Here is a 17,088-nt window from a genome sequence, read left to right as displayed (position 1 = left end):
TTTCTTTATTAATTTTAATTAATATCACCATAATAAGTAGTCTTTAAATCTCTCTAGATGAATAATGCAGATGTTGCTTATGTAACTGAAGTGCAGGTGTGTTGTGGCTGTAAAAATTCCCTGGGGTGTGCATGAGCTCAAAGCGACAGCAGATTCTTTAGCCTGTGTGTTTAGAGAGCAAAGTGGTCTATGAGATATCTCAAGGAACATCCTTCATGGAATCTGTGAATAGAAATACTCAGCAAAATTTAAATCTTTATTTTTGATGTAATATGTCTCTTATATGGTAGGAAAGTATGTCATCTGCTGGGGGAAAGAATTTTTCTAAGGGTACAGAAAGTTAGAGAAACATTTTTAATCTATTCTTCAGAGAAGTGAGGTATCTTGAGAAAAGGTGTGTTTCTCCACTGATAAAGAGACCTTGTGGAAGAACTCTGTTGAACTCCATGTTCTTGGGTAATAAAACCAGTTCACTTATCCTATGAATTCTAAAGCAATATTTCAGGCTGCAGCAAGAAAACGTATTGCAAAGTCATCTCTGGTAGATTTGGTGGTTCTGGTTTTCTAAACTATTAGTTTACTAGACTTCAGTTAAGTTTCTTGCCCTTGTTGCTGAGCCAGGAGACCAGACAATGAGAAACCTCCCCTGGTCACTCGATGCAACGTCAGCCAACAGCATGAAGTGCTATTGAGTGTAGCTTGAGCTAATCCACATATGTTTGCATGAAATACCTTAGGAGCTTGCAGATGATTTGTTCTGGCAGCAAAGTTGTGGATGCAGTACTTCAGGAGAGGACAGTAACACCTTAGGTCATTACAGCCTGTGATGGCTGTGTGCAGTGTGCAGTGACTCTGAGTCAGCAGCAGTAAGTGATGCAATATACGAACAGAAAAACTTTAGCTAGAGACAGCTGCTGAGGTTGAACTGAGCTGTTCAGCTGACTTCATGTCAGAGTGACATTCTGTGGAGCTGGTTTAAAGGTGATTTGTGACCAGCTCAGCTCCCTGTTGGCTGAAGATTTTAGAAAGGGTAGACAGCTGGGGAGAGCAAATTATCATCCAATTCAAGTAATGCCATCCACTTCTGACTTGATTCTGCTTTTGCAGTTTTTATTCATTCACATCCTCTTTTGTAAAAAGAAACAAACTTCATGATGTATCATTTATGGACAGAGCATTAGCTTGAGGCAGGGATATTTGTGGGAAACTTTTGCAGGTGACACTAAGATGTCATATGAGACTAATGCCTTCTGATGCTAATTTCTGCCCAATCACAAAGTGGGCTTCATCTGTACACGTAAGTATACAGATAAGAAACAATTGCTGTTTTTAATGGTAACTTGGTTTTCTGATGTTTCATGCTTGGAAATGTCTCAACCCATCTTTCTTTGTAATAATTTCAAAACCTTCATCTGACAGGCCAAAGGACATAAGTAGGATTTGGATTTGCTCTGTCACTAACAATTTTTGTGATGATAAGGAAGCTTTGCTCTAGAAACATACTTTGCTAGTCAAAACTGCTGATTTTGATATAAGTTTACACTGAAGATTATCTGTAAGACACATCTTGAAGAATCACATTCATTTTAAGGTAAAAAACCTTCTTTTGTAAATAAAGATATCATATGACAATAAGGCACCTTGGGATGTGAATTCTGTAAGGAAAACAGAGGCTCAAAAGTATTTCCCATGAATGTTGGGCCTGATCTTTAACCATCTGGTATTTTATAAAACTTTCTAATACCATAAAAAGTGAGTACAATGCGTTATCAGTTTACAATCTGACACTGATTATTACTATTTGATCATCATAAACTTTTCTTCATTATTTTGGTTCCTTATCTGTCTGTGCCTTTTCTTCATCCTAAGGGAAGAAACAAAATACTGAAGTGCTTGCTGCAGAGAATCTTCCTGTTGTCTTTATTTTTTTAGTGACTGTTTCTGAAATCCATTTTGGTGTAACTACTTATTTAATTTTTATAAATGACCTGAGCATTATGTAGGTGAAAGTGATCTTGTTGCTGTGCCGTATCATGTCAGAATCACTTCTTTCATTTTTTACTGCAGCACACTTGGGGAAATTAAGAACTTCTATTTTAGAACCACACTGCTAGATAAGCATCCTACGTCTGTGTAGGAGGTTTCTTTCTTTATTGCCTTGTGTGCCATTTCCATTTAATGATATCTCCCAGTTACACATAAAAAAAAAGGTTCTACTAGTACTCTTTCTGAAATCTGCAACCAGTGAATTTTAATATAAGTATGGTTTTTCTGTCATACTCTAAGACGTCTGTTTCACAACAAGAAGACCTTGAATTTTCCCAACATAGTATATAAAACATCACCACTGAAAAGTTAAAATGTTGTTGTTATTCCATAGTTGTTGTATATGCTTTGTAGTGCAAAACTGTAATCCAAAACGGGAAAGATCAAAGGGTCTTTAAGTGAAGAATACTGATAACCTTGAAAGTTTTTCTTCTTACTGCTGGCTTTCCCAGTTTGTTTAAAATGTACTGCCAAATTTTTAAAAAAGTTATTAAATGCAAGTTATCCCTTATTTTTATTTGTTTCACAACCTATGTGCATGGAAATTTACAATATTTAGTGAAAAGAAAACTAAATTTGTCACTTAGAAAGAACTGAGTTTGTTACAAACTAAGCTGTATTATGTGAGATTCCAACATACTAGACCATCCTGAAAAATGTGGCAAAGGAAGAAATGTGATCACAAAAGCTCAAATTACTTATTCAGAACACAAAATGATGCTTGTAAAATCAAACTTGAACTGTGCTAAGTTTCTTTAGTTTCAAATTGCTGATAGCAAATGGTCAAGACAAGTGTTTCTGTCTGAATCAAGGACAGAAAACATATGAGCACCAGTTGTTGAAAATGCTACTGATTGCTGCATCGGACCAACAGGCAGCAGTGGGTGACAGTCTGTGCTGCACAGCGAAATCCTAATATTAACAGATCACTTCATAGTGTTCATATTCTTTTTCATAACTGAAATTCAAATTAATTGGAAACCTGCTCTGTATTTTTAATTAATGCACCCTAATGCTAGAAGAACTAATGCTAATGGCTTATAGAAACCCAAAAATAAATGGGTCTTTTCAAATCAGAAAAAAATGTTCATATGAGGGATGTGTATAGGGCTGTGGGAAGTCATACACAGTATATGTAGTGTAGCTTCCTTGTGAGACTCCTTGGTAGGCTAATCCTTGATCAAATAGAGTAGAAAAATACATGTTGTGGGTTTCAACCTAACTGTGGAAAAACACATTTGGGATGTAGATAAAGATGAAAGCTGATGAAAGGAGAATACATGGTAGGTGTAAACAAGGAGGAAAATGAATGAGGAGGAAGCTGCTTCTGAAGGAACTTCTCTTGCACTAGCATCATGTTTCTGCAGTGCTATTTCTGAAAAGCAAGTACTGGTTTGTCAAAGAGAACTATGTAGATTTGCAAAGTCTCAAGATAACTGAAGGCATATTTTTGGAGGTTTGTGTAGGGCTTGTTTCAAGGCTGCTGGATATTAGTAGAAATCTTCTCATCCATTCAGTATGTGAACATTCTGGACATTTACAGCACTTGGTTGTTATCAGTCAATTATTAATGACTATGATATCAGTAAATCAGCTGTTGTGTTCTGCTGGCCTAGGAATGAGCATTTGCAGAGACATTCAGCTGTTTCCTCTCAGGAAAAGAAGACGGATCAGTAAGCACAACTGGCCTGGACAGAATTAATGGTGCCAGCTACTGTATTCTAGGAGACTGTACTTGTCCTTCTTATCATGGGTACTAAAGTATTTTATTGAACATGTGAAACTTAGACAACAACTCTTCTCAGTCTGCTAAACAGCTGCAGAACAACTGTGAGAATTGTCTTTTAGAGAGTGATCAACAACTGGTAACTGGAAGGGCTGAGGCAGCTCACCAAAACTGGCTTCAGATTATAACTGCACTCTGTGTCTTACCCAGAATAGCTGGTAGGCAGCAAAGAGGCTTTCTGCCATTCCTGAATGGCAGTCCCTCAAGGCATTGGGGATATTATTTCTACATCCACTGAGGAAATGAGAGCTTGTTTGGATGCCTTTCTTTTTGTTTTTTTTGTGTAGCCTTCTGTGGTGTTCCATGCAAGATAGTACTAACAGTACAACCTCTAGATCACTTAATGGATACTGGCTTTGCAAACACTGCAAGTCACATTAATTTTAAATATAATCATGAATGCTAATTGGTAGGAATAAATAGGCTATATCTTAGTTCTGACAAAAATGTTGATTGTTTTAATTATAGCAATACATGACTAGTTGGAGATTCCAGGCCTACAAATCAAGGAGCTTGTAATAGGCAAGCTTGTCTAAGTGAACTTGTGAAATAATCTTTTCTCACTGTTACAAGTTTTCACTACAATTTGGATGCTGAAAAATATGTTCCTGTTTAACTCCATTACCTAATTTTTTATGTCCTTGTCAATTTCTGTGTCTGCTTCCTGCACTGCAAAGCTCCACTCTGCAATTAGAAAATCAGATTTCATTATGAACTATGACAGTGTTTTGTTGTTATGAAATTCTCTTTGTTGTCTTCTGTGCTGCTTTGAATTTCTGATGTCTTCTTCTCCTCAGCCAATATACATCTTTTCAAGAGGTTCCACTAATCTTTCACCAAAAGGAAAAACCCCAAGCATCCTACTGTTTTATATGCCTGAAATGAACAGCAGTAACATTTGTTTTCTTAGTGGTACAGATGTTAAGAATGAAGATCCTATAATTTGGTAATTTTTCTTAGTATTCATGGTTTCAAGATAAGAGGAGGTTTGGGGGTTGTCTCTCTGTTTAGTGTTTTGTGTGTTTTTTGGGAAAGGTTGTTTTGGTTTTTTTCTTAGTTGGGCAGTTTTTTCCCTACTGCAGTTTTTGGATGCAAATTTCCTGAACCACTTCCCATTCCTGAGAAACTCTAGAAGTTTTCTCCATCTTTTCTGTGATGTACATTGATATGTGAAGCCCAATGTCATGATTCTGTGGTGATAGTGCACAGTAGATTGGCTAATCCCTGCCTTGAGCATGGTGGATTTCTGCTGTTTCTTGTTAGTAGCACAACAAAGACAACATATTCAGAACACTCCTTGTGGGGAACAGATTCTGCTGAGAAAAATACAGTGATTGCTTTTTTTATTGCTCAAGGCAGTAGTGATATTGGAGGATGCCTCTCTCATACATATGAGGAAAGAGTACAGAAACTAACAAGTACATATAAACAGACCCTATGGTAAATCCAGCAGAGACAGAATACTCGAGCTTGGTATCTGGATACTTTCTCCATGGTTCCCTTCATGGCTCATGTGCATTCCTGGTTCTTCTACTGTAGATCTTGGCTATATTAGCCTCCTCCAGATAATATCCTTTTCTTTCTCAGTCCACTGTGGCTTCAAGGAGCTGGAAAAATCTCTGCAGCAGCAGGGGTGGGGGGAGATGAGGGAGGAGCATGCCTTTGCAAAGGAGGGAAGATCCTCCTTAGTGTGCAGGAGGGAGGGTTTTGAAAGTACTTGCAAAATGTCGGGATGCATTGACAAAAACTTCATTGCTTCCTGTTGGAATTGCTGCATTTCCTTCAGGCTGACAGTCCTGTGGCAGCCATGAAGATCCGTGTTTCTGTTGGCTAACAGAAAACGTAATGCTCAAATGCTCAGTGGACCATATACATAATATAATCACATCCGTATTTGGGAAGCATTCCGGCCTTGGAATACCATATTCTAGACAGGGCGATTGCTATGAAATTGTGTTTTATGCACTATGTAGAAATGGGAAAAAAATGTTGTAGATTGTACTACAAGTACAAGCCTTTTAAGGTTCCCATTGACAAGACAAAAACACTGTAAATTTTGTATTAAAAAAGGATAAGGAGAGGAAAGAAGAACAAACTCCATAATGATATTTGTAGTAATAAACATAAAGAAAGTAACTGAATTAATTTTCCTTATAATGGAATATGCCATGTACTTTATGCAAAAAATAAGGAATATTCAGAGATCAGAGAGATAAACAGACCAACTGGTTGGGATAGGTCACAACTCGGTATTGGAAGGAATCATGGAGGACTGCCAAAATACTACTGGATTCCAGGTATGGAAATCAGAATGGTGCAACTTGCTTGTGAATCTGAGAAGAATAAAAACTGCCCAGCGATTCACCAAAAATACTACAGTGTAATGGTGATGACAGAAGAAGCTGCAGCCTGGCTTGCTCCAATGCAAGCTGTCAGCAGAGGCAAGCACGAAATGACAGAAAAGAAGGATTAAGAAGTAGAGGGACAGATAAGGTCATCAAGGTGTGTAATTATGTGGTTGCAGATTATACTCTGTTTTTGGTACCTGCCTCTCACATAAGTCTTATTTATATATGTTGGTGTCTCCCACTGTGGTTCATGTTCCCTTGCTGTTCTGTAATTTATTTATGTGATGGAATAGGGATGAATCCTCAGGAGTGAGTACCATGGGCTACCAACGGAACCTGGTGTTATCAAATGTTCGCTTTCTGATTCCCCTGATGCCCCTAGATTTATGCAGCATGTGTTTCAATTTAATTGCAATGGTTCTGAGTCATTGTCGCTAAAACCTGTTTGGGCTGAAAGTTCCTTGAATGACTGTAAGTGTCAAATGATTTGAAATGGGCTTTGGGATTGCTGCGTGTAATATACGAGCTACTGAAGCCCAGAAGAATTTCCTAGTTGATGTTCTCTGTAAAAGATGACTTTAAGGATGTTCTTCTATATATACACATAGATACATACATACATATATATATCTTGCACATATAAATAATACATAACACAAATATTCCAGAATCCTGGAAATATTTATAAACAATTAGTTATTACCAGTTACTTGATGTCAATGGGGCAGGTCTTATTTTTATATTATTAAATAGCCTAATGATTGAATTAATTAACTTCTGCATGCTTCAACAAGAAATTGGTCTACTCAGAGTATTAAAGAAACAGCCTAGATTACTGTCTGTAATACTAATTCCTAGTAAATAACATCAATGTTATACAAAGAGAGAAAAAATATCACATCGTATAATTTCAAATTTCTGTTATTACACTAAATTATTTTTTTCTGTTATTACACTAAATTCAACCAAGCTGTGAATATTACTTTGCAGTACATGCTGTTACTATGTCTTTTCTTGTTCATTTGTTGTTGTTAGGACTCTGAGTGCCTCTAGGGGGTTTCTTTGCCTGGGCTTGAAGCCAGCTTAAAGAAAGCACAGCTGGTTATCTTGGGGAAGGACAGACAGAAGAAGCTTTAGTGGAAGTTACCTGCCAAAACAAGCCTCGTGGTGGGCTTCTGTCACATTTTCTTGGGAGCTGCTTTAAGCTGAGGCTGTTGCATGTGGCTGTGCCTAAGCTACGTTGCAGCTGCACTGCAGTCATTCCGGTTGTCAGCACTTGAACTTTGTCCCAAACTGTGAACTTTTCTACCCCTTTAACTTCAGCCCGACTTCATCCCATGAAGTGATTATAGCATTAAAAATATGTATTAGGATTAAAAATTGACATAAGCCTACCAGTTCTTGGTATTTCTTGCCTTACATGTTTTACAGGAGTATTTCCACTGATCTGAAGTACTCTTGTTGAGAGCTACTTGACCATGGACTTTTCCCAAGGTAGTAACATTATTATTTATGTTATCTAAATTACGATAAATAGTTAAATAGAGCTAAAGAATTTATGGTGCTTTACATTTTTAGAGTTCTAATAGACATATATTCATCAGTTCATTTTCTAATTGTTCCTCTCACACAGTATGTAAGAAAATATAATCAATAAATATTTAAGAAAATATCAGAGGCAGTTTACAGGCAGCTTTTTTTTTAAAAAAAAATTTTTGTTGTTGTTGTTAATTTTTTTAAAATATCATCCTAGCTTAAGGTAACTTGAACCTAATTTTCAGAAGGATTTGTGTCACTATTCAGTCAATTGAACAGCAAGAAGCATTTGGTGTCCTATTATTATATGTGTAGATTGGTGACACTTTGGTGATGGAGCATGGTGGAGTTTAGTACGATCTGCATATTGAGCTCCTAAAATACAGGAACAGTATAGAGTGACAGAAGAGTTTACATGTGGACTTAGGCACTTGGAGTTAACCAAAGCTCAGCTATTCAACCTCCATGTGGCCTTCAGCTCACCTCTTAGCTTCTTCCAATACTGTATTTTTATCTATTTTAGTGAACAATGTTACCACAGACTGTTGTTTGTAAAACAAACAAACAAATAATGTGGCATACTGGGATAAGTGATAGTAAATGCAGAAATTCTACAAAGTCTTTTTAAAGCCACACAAGCTAGCAAAATTAGGAAGAAAGGGTCAGCAGTCCTGCTTTTCAGCATGCCGTATAATTTGGTACTTTATAGATTCCCGCGCTGGCTTTCCCACCATGGCATCTGAGCTTCTTTCAGTAGTGTTTAAGCAATGTGAATAACTTTGTTTCACATGTGGTTTCTTCTCTAAACCACAGCGTCCCTCCCTTTCCCTCATGTAACAAGGTTTCCTCCTGGTTCTCAGGGAGCAGGTCATGACACGCTGTGTGTGTCTACATATGTATTTACACGTGCATGCTCTATAAATACATTTATTTTCTTCCCAGGTTGATCAAAGAAGCTGAATCTTGCTAAAATCTAGCTTGAATTAAGTGTTTTAATTTTAAACTCAGATATGAAGAGTAAAATATAGGCACAAAGGTTTTTTCTTTTTGAAAACATTTTTAAATAGGCCAAACCCCTTCTTTCCAAACATTCTATCTGTCTGCATCAAATTACCCAGGAGAAGTTGTGCTCTAGAATAATATTTCTAACTTGAGTGATTAATTCTGACAAAGATGGGAGACAGACATTGGTATTAGAGAAACTAAAATTTCTCTGTAGTATAAAGTAATAGGTCTTGTATGAAAACCATTTTTATGAACATTTTCACCTGTAATAGTGGTGGGAAATGGTGACTGTGAGGGAATGGCTTTATTTGTAATTAGGCAGATGGTCTTCTAAATTCACAACCTCAAACTAAAGCCCAACAAATCTGAAACAAATACAATCTCTCATATCTCCTACAAGACATTTTCAAACTATTTGTCACCTAATTAGGCCTCCTCTTATGTGAGTTAAAAGGATTTGCTTCTTGAATTATAGTATCAGTCAAGTTGGAGGAGATTCTGGGAGGTCACTATTTCAGTCTCCTGCTCAAACCAGGGTGCACACTGAAATCAGACATGGTTGCTCATTGCTTCACTATCCTCACTAGCTGGTTGAAATGACCACTGTTTCCATCAGCCTCTCCTTGCTGAGGACATCTGTTCCAGCCCCTGACCATCCTGACTTTCTACTGGCTCCAGTTTATTAACATCTTTTTTTATATTGGGATGCCCAAAACTGCACATGGTATTCCAGAAAAAGGCTACCAAATGATGAGCAAAGAGAAATAGTAATTTCCCTTGACCTAGCTCAGATTTTCTTTATACAGGCCAGGATGGTGTGAGCCTTCACTGCTCCCTGGTGTTTCTCCCACTGTCCACCAGGACCCCCAGATCTTATTCAGTGTCCCTGAGTGTCCTGCCAGTCCCAGCCTGTGCAATGGCAGATCAGTCTGGCCAAAGTGCACGGCTTTGCATTAGTCTGTGTTGAACTTCATGTGGTTCCTGTCAGTCCATTCTCTGGCTTGTCTAGAGACAGCCCTGCCTCTGAGCATTGAATACATTTATGGGATAAATACTGCAGCTATTAATTACTGGTTTATGCTGACATTAATATTTTAAAATAAAAATAACATCCTATTGAAATTTTAGAGGAAATTTCAGTGTGATTATGAGGTGGAAGCATTAGGCTTATTAGAATCTGAAACTCCTATTACAAAGGGTGTAAATGCTTTTTTATTAGCTATAGTGGTTAAGACCTTCATTTTATACCTAATTTCAGGGAGAACTAATGACTCCATAATATCTCCCATCATACTGGAGCACAAGTTCAGCTCCTGAGAATTACAAAGAGGATGGGGCCTTGGCTCTACTGTGACGCGGTGAAAAGAGTGCCACCTACTGAGCCTGTGGCTCGGTTTTGCAAACTTGAGTATGCAAAGCATGGTCTTTAATCCAAATTCTGACTCAGTGCAATCCAGGGTATTAATGATATGAGTCGATGTTGGTACACTACAAGATGTGTCTGTACAAGCCAAAGAAAACTAAGATTTTATATGCTGATAGCTAGGAGATCTTCCAATCTCCTTCAGTGTAGTAATAAAATAATGACGTAACAGGGAATGCGTGTGTATCAAGTTTTGTCAGGGTAAAGCTGATGGACGTGCAGCCATCATGTAATCTCAGTATATGCTGAGAAAAGGAGCAAGAAAAAATTTTTTAAAGCATAGCAAAAGGTGTTACTGAAAAGAACAAAATTATGATGGCTGGCTCTGGAGATGTAAGCACCATGTAATGCGAGGAATGGAGAAACAATTGAAGAGTATATAACTGTAAAATCCTTACAAAACACTTCATAAAACGTTTATTGCTTGGTAAGATAAACACTTAACAAACAGCTCTATAAACATCATGGTGTCTTTGAAGTGTTTCTTCTATTTTAGATCTATAAACTAGTTGGCGTACCTATCTGCTTGCTTGTTTTTGTTCTCATCCCATGTGGTATGTTTAGGAAATACAGTCATCCTTTCCTATAGATTTTGCATCTTACAGTGTGTTTCAGCTTTGTCCTTGTGGTTCCCCTGTTGTCTTTGGCTCAGCAGGATTCCTATCTACCTGATACGTTATTTAGGAGGGAACTATCAAACCCAACAAGTTAAAATATCTCCTAGAGCAGGGCAGAAAGCACACTCCCTGCTCTGTGCAATTTAGCTTCTGCAGCCGGATGATGACGTTTCTGCCTTTGTCTGCTGCTTTTATGTGATTAAGTATTGTGAAATACAAGATGCTGCTCATCATTTTGCTCCCAGCCTCCAAACAGGTGAAGTACAACATGCATTTGTTCTGCCTGGAACAAAGAGATACACTTTGCTGTTAGAACATGATTTAAAATCAGAGAAGATTGGTGGGGTTTGGGTTTATTTTTGGTAGGGTTTGTTCTCCCCCCAGTGAAGGCTGACATAAGTAATTTCAATCTCATCAATATCTGATGTGCTTCATGGGAGGCACCAATTGCCTAACATAACAGAGAGGAAATAACTCCAGTTTATTGAATCTCTCTTTTCAATCTTTATTAGGGTAAATTAAATGAATGAGTTGTATGCCTTGGCTACAGCTAGTTGTTAGATGTTCAATAATTTATGTTTGCTTTACATATTAGGTAATTTGTGAACATCTGGGAATATTCTTTCTGTATTGATTTAAATAGTTATTGACTTATTGTTCCTGTCTATCATGAGTTTGGAAGAGCAAATGTATTAATGGTGCTATAGCAGAGTTTTCCTTGAAGGTCCTATTGAGAAGGTGTTGCATCAAATGATACCTCTGGTTGTGAAAGAAAAAACCCTTTACCAGTAGTACCTGTGGCTACTATTTTGCTCTTCACTACCATGTGTCTCACTGTTATCCTCTGCACCATGACAGGAAAAGACTGGGTGTGGTAATTAGACTGCTGACCTGGGACTCATCAGAGTAACCTGGTTATGCATCTGTAGTCATGGGCAAGTCACTTCTCTGGGCTCCTGTTTCTACACATCTTGAGCTTCTCTGGTAAAAAGTTCTGCAAGGAGCTGTTGTGAAAGAAATATGAACTACCGTGAGCAGTGCAGAAATTACTTCTATATTTCACTCTGTAAGGCAATACATGCTGGAAGGGAAACTACCCTGCTCGTCTGGAAAAAAAAACCCAAAATCCAATGCTGCTGTGCTGTGTGCACTGAATGATCTGAGCCTGGATGAAGGTAAACATGTGGCAACATGCACACTGAAGAAAAATATTTGGCTTTTTCATGTTGCTTGACGTTTCACTGAATGTGAGTCTAATCTGTGAATACTGTCTAAAGATTAATTTATAATCTAAAAGTTTCATTGATTGTTAACAAACTCAAGTAGCAGAGCAGTCTACAGAGGGAGCAATGACAAAGCAGCTTCTTTATTTCCTGCCTTAGTAGGGTAGAGTAGCGTGCCTGCATTTGTCAGCACACTGTGTTTTGTATTCCTGGCCAAGGCAGCAGAGGAAGCCATATTCCAGAAGAGGAGCTGGACATTTTTAGAAACCTCAGAAGTATGAGTTATTGTGAAAGTAAATTTCAGGTGTTGGTAAAACAGCCAAGAATCTATGGCATGGCCTGAGGATTTGCATTGGACTAACATCTTTTCTCCATTTCTTTTTTTTCTTTTTCTCCACTTTTTCTTCTGAAAAAGTGAGAAAAGGGACCGAAAGAGGGAAACAAAAAAGCACGTTTTCCTTTGGTACAAGGGTTTCCTTAAAAAGCAAAAGCCCTTTGTTTGCTTTTCTTTCGAGAGAAAGGACACGAAGCCTTATCTCACCGAAGAGGCTGGCTCTGAACTCGGGGCATCACAGCGGCGCTTTCCGCCGGGCATTGGACACGGCAGTATTTTGCAGGGCTTGGCTTTCAAATCAATGCTGCAAACTCTCCGCCCGCCCCTCACTCGTTGGGGATTTCCTCTCCGTCGTTGCCAACAGCAGGGACAGCCAAGCGCAGAAGGTCGCGCCGAGATCCGTGCACAAGGGCAGGGGGCCCAGGCCCGCGCCGGGCTGAGGCGCTGAGGGCCGGCGGGAAGCTGCGCGGTGGAGGGAGGAGCAGGCAGCCGGGAGGAGGAGGAGGAGTTGAGGAGCCCGGGCCCGGGAGCCTCCCCGCTTACTGCACTAGGAAGTGACGCTTTCGCTGAGTCCCGGAGAGAAAGAAACAAAGTTTGTTTTTTTTCCCCCCTCCTTCTTCGCGCCCGCCCCCCTCTGCAAACAGGCGCTCCACGTTCCCCCGCGGCGCCCGCCGTGCCGGGCTGCGCAGGTGAGCCAGCGCGTTCTCTTTCTTCCTTCTCCTGTTTTCCGCGCGTTTATTTTTTTTTTTAATTTTTTTGAATTTGCACGATTTGCTTCCGTTTTCCTGCCATTTTGGAGAGGGGGTGTCTTCCCTGGGGCTTTTCTTTTGGGGGTGGTGGTGCGCACTTTGTTTGTGGGTGCAGGGTGCAGGATGAGGAGCAGAAGTACCTGTGGAGGTGACGAGGGCGGCTGGCTCCGCGCCCGGGCCGCGCAGCCCCACGGGGCCGGGGCAGCGGCACTCCCGGCCCGCCTGCTGCGGGGGACCAGGCTCGGCTGCTGAGCCATCGCCTCCTGCCGTGCCCGGAGTTGTTACGAGCGCTCCGGAGGGGTTTCTTCGCGGCTGCCTGGTTGCGGCATTGCTTTCGGGATGTGCCTGTGTCCGGGTGAGCTGCCTGCGGCTGGAATTTTGGGGGGGCTGGTTTGGGGCGGGGGGAAGCCCTCTGCTCGCGGCGTGGCGAGCCGGGGCAGCCCGGCGTGTGCGGGGCGCGGGTGCTGCGCGGGAGCCGCCGAGCCCCGGCCGCCGCTGGGCGCGCATCGTGGCGAGGGTCGGATCGCTCTGCTGGGGTTTTCGCAGTGGAGGGGGGTGGGGAGGAATTTGTTAGATAATATTTGAAAAATCCCGTGCTCTCAAGTGTACAGCTCTTTTCTGGCAGCAACTGCAAAAGACCGATTCGTTGCAGTTTAGCAGTAAAAGCTGACAATACACCTACGCGCGTATGTGAGAGTCTTATATAATACTTACGGGTTTTTTTTAAACGGGCGTAAGCAGGATTTATTTTTGGTTTGTAAAGTCTTGTGTGGTTGCAGCTTGCAGAATTAGCGAAATATTCTATTTGCTCAACAGAGATTTATTTTACGTTCTTTTAAAAACATCTAATTTTTAATAGTAACTTGATTTCATTCCGACTGCGTGCTTTGAGCTTAGTGTAAAGGCCATCTCTACTGGAGCAAGCAGTTAAGGGAGGGGAAGAGAGAAAAAGAAATGTCCTAATGCAGAGACTATTAGGTTGTTTAGAGGGCGAGACTGCAGTTCCAAGCAGCAACAGCAGCAGCTTTATGACTGTGTGTAATTACAGAGTGATTGCATAGGACAGCATTGTTGGAACGAATACGTATACACAGGCTATTGTGCAAGATTTCTGTACCGAACAAAACCTAGTTTTGCATTGCAAATGCTAAAAAGAGAATGTGTTCTGCACTGAACTGCCACGTTCCTCTTAGACCGACTTCTTCATAGAATTAGAAGAGGAAGGTAGGAGAAGTGGAGTGAGGCTGATCGTAGAAATCACAGATCTGAAATACTCAGCAGTAACGCCACTAGTAGTTTCTGAAATCACAGCAGACAGAAATTGAAAGCTCATTGAATCTGCAGGCTCATGTTTCTAAAGTGATTATATACAAGGTGAAATCTAAGCAGGTTTGCTACAGTCTTGCACGTTTAGCGTAATTTTGGTCTCGTCTAATTTTTTGTGTGCTTGTGTGGGAAAAAGACCTATGTTAAAATAAGCAACTGCAGTTCAGCTAGCTGGCTTGGAAATTGAGAGAACAGCACTGGGGAGAGTTTCTGTGTCAGGCCACAAAAACTTAAGAGCTTGAAAGAACTGCCAGACCAGAGATTCGCTCAGAGCATGCTTTTTCAACTTAACTCAAAAGTTGCATCTGGTTCAGTGATCTTGTAGGCAGTGCTGGCTGAGGGATAGTATGAGGCTCTGAGAAAGTGTGCCACTGACACTGTATTAGCAAGGCTCTTAACTAAGACTTTAAAGAACATCATAATTATTCCAAAGTTCTTGTGGGTACAACATAAGTTCCCTAAGATTTGTTTTTCAGAAATACTGGTCACCTGTTATTTTTATCAGCTTAGTTCTGAGAGTACTTGGAATTCATGACAAATTTGAGAGATTAGGCCAGAGACTGGCCTAACATTAGAGACAATTTTCTGGTAGTGGTGTCTTCAGCTATTATAGCTGATGTCTTAATAAATGCCACAAAGGCTTGTAAAGTATTTTGAGTACTGCAATGAAAAGTACTATAAAAATGGAAAGCTGCTTTAAAATTTCTTGGTGTTCAACTAAAATGTATTTTAGCTGAAGATACAGGTCATATTATTGGTAGTTTCCTCAGGTTCTCAAGAAAATGCTTCATGTAAAATTTATGTGGCTTTGTTAATGAATAATGAAGGGATCTGTTGACAGTGGTGTTTTGTTTGTTGTTTTTTGGCTTTTTTGTCATTTGATAAAAGATCTTAGTGATCCTTCTGTAAGTTTATTGGAGCATTTTGTTTCAATAAAACATACGAAACATATGTTATTGTGTGCATTACAGTAATGTTCTACTTGTAGATTTTTCTTGAAATTGTACTTCATGCCTTGACTAACTTGACAATCTATGTTATACTGGATGATCTAATGTGAAAATTACCTCTGGAGTAGTTCTTAAAGATTTCTTGAATCATTTGTGATAGTGATACGATATAGTCATTCCTTATGCTAAGTCTTTTTGTTTTCACAACCTGTCTGGAGGGAGAGTTTTTGGCCAGGATTCTTTGTACTTGTATCCAAAGGAGTAGGTAACTTGCACGCCCTTGAGTTGTCCTGTGGTTCTCAGTGGAATTAGTCATAGATATATATACATTTGTGTGCATGTTAGCAAAACAAAGGTGTAGCTGTGCTAGCCTTTAACCCATCCAGGTGCATGCAAGTAGTGGAGATATGAAGTGATGAGGGCTGTAGCACAATGCAAGCTTTTCAAAAGCTTGCATAAATGCTCCAAATGCTAGTTTACATTTTTGCATTTTCACTCTTATGGTCACCTGTTGGTGGTGGCTGCGGAGCCACGGGAGATATTTTCAAGCCTGTTATCCCTTTCACGATAGTCTTCTGTCGAGCTGCTAATCAAGCCCTTTAGTTGCCCCTGACTTGAGGACATGCAGCCTTCCTTTGGCAATGGCCACCTTGGTGGTGTGTGTGTGGAGGTGTGCTTGTAAGGAGACAAGAGGGACTGCCATGAATCAGAGTGGAAATCTGTTCTAGCCTGTGGCCCTGTTTGCAAAGGTGGATATACTTGCTATATGCTTAGCAGTTTTTGAAGGATTTCTACTCAAGAAACTTACATAGTTTTCTGTTGAGCTTAGGTAAACATTTAGCAAACACTTTTTTTTAACCAGCTGATCAAATTGTGGAATAAGAATGTTGGTGTTGGTAAGAGCTGATTTTTTTGTACCCTGTTTGTTTTTTGTTTTTTTTTTTTTGTCTGGACCATTGCATAAAATCTTAGTACTGGTTGCAGTAAATTACAGTTTATGCTAAAATTAAATGTAGTAAATATGAATGTTGTCTCCAGTGCAATTAGTTACATTCTGAGAGCCATGAAGTGAGAAGTAAAGCACTTTGAGTATTCATAGTGTGAAAGGGGGAGGTGAAGGAGGCAGGAGCTCTGGTGGTGAGGTTTTGCAACACATGCCCAAAAAGCTGCAGGTTCTGGCAGGAGCCAGCCAAGGCTTATGAGTCACATCCAAAGGGAAGACTTGTCACTGAGCAATTTGTAAAATAGGAGGGATGAACTGCTAATTCAAGGAAATATCCTGAGGACCTTCCCTAATAATTATTGCAAGTGTGGCAGAGAGCTTTATGTCAGACGAGAGTTGCTTGTAGTTTGAATCACACGCTCCCGCGGTGTGATTTGAGCCTTCAAACTAAGAAATCCTCGTTGTGCACTGCAGACGTCCCTGAAAGAGGTGGCTGGTCAAGTAATAATTTGAGTTTGGGTAGCTTGCGTTCCGTGTGGAAGCTCCAGCAGCTCGCAGTGCACAGTTGGCATGTGTGCAGCAGGAGGCTGCTGGAGGAGCGCTCCACAGCGCTGTGCACAGCTTCAGCTTCTGCTGCTGAGCGGGCTCCAGCTGCAGCCCTAAGTGTCTGCTGATCGACTCCAGTGACTCAAAAAGTTATCAGGGAAAGCCCTACTCTGCACACCGGGAAAAAGTGTGAATACATGCATTTTGAAAGCAGTCCAGGTATTTAGGAGCAACCATTCGAATGTGGATGCAGAGA

General features: G+C 40.1%; 1 protein-coding gene and 1 long non-coding RNA gene across 5 annotated transcripts in view; one reads left to right on the top strand and one right to left on the bottom strand.

Moving 5' to 3' along the window:
* Positions 1 to 5,158: 5,158 nt before the first annotated feature.
* LOC135302129 (uncharacterized) lies at positions 5,159 to 7,658 on the bottom strand. The gene is made up of 2 exons (XR_010363828.1): positions 7,576 to 7,658; positions 5,159 to 5,662 (listed from the first exon to the last, which is right to left on the bottom strand). It is a non-coding gene; the product is annotated as an uncharacterized LOC135302129 (long non-coding RNA).
* A 5,167-nt stretch (positions 7,659 to 12,825) lies between these two features.
* Positions 12,826 to 17,088, top strand: part of MIDEAS (mitotic deacetylase associated SANT domain protein) — a 54,457-nt gene continuing 50,194 nt past the window's right edge. Inside the window, exon 1 of one of the 4 annotated variants that reach the window (XM_064424477.1) lies at positions 12,826 to 13,007. The gene's annotated coding sequence lies outside the window, so the exon portion shown is untranslated. Of the gene's footprint in view, positions 13,008 to 13,113; positions 13,423 to 14,269; positions 14,292 to 17,088 lie in introns of those variants that run through there. The other 3 variants (XM_064424470.1, XM_064424471.1, XM_064424474.1) reach the window with 3 other exon arrangements.

The sequence above is a fragment of the Passer domesticus genome, chromosome 6 (assembly GCF_036417665.1).
Source record: "Passer domesticus isolate bPasDom1 chromosome 6, bPasDom1.hap1, whole genome shotgun sequence".
Taxonomy (NCBI): Eukaryota; Metazoa; Chordata; class Aves; order Passeriformes; family Passeridae; genus Passer; species Passer domesticus.
This window is presented reverse-complemented; position numbering and strand designations above follow the sequence as displayed.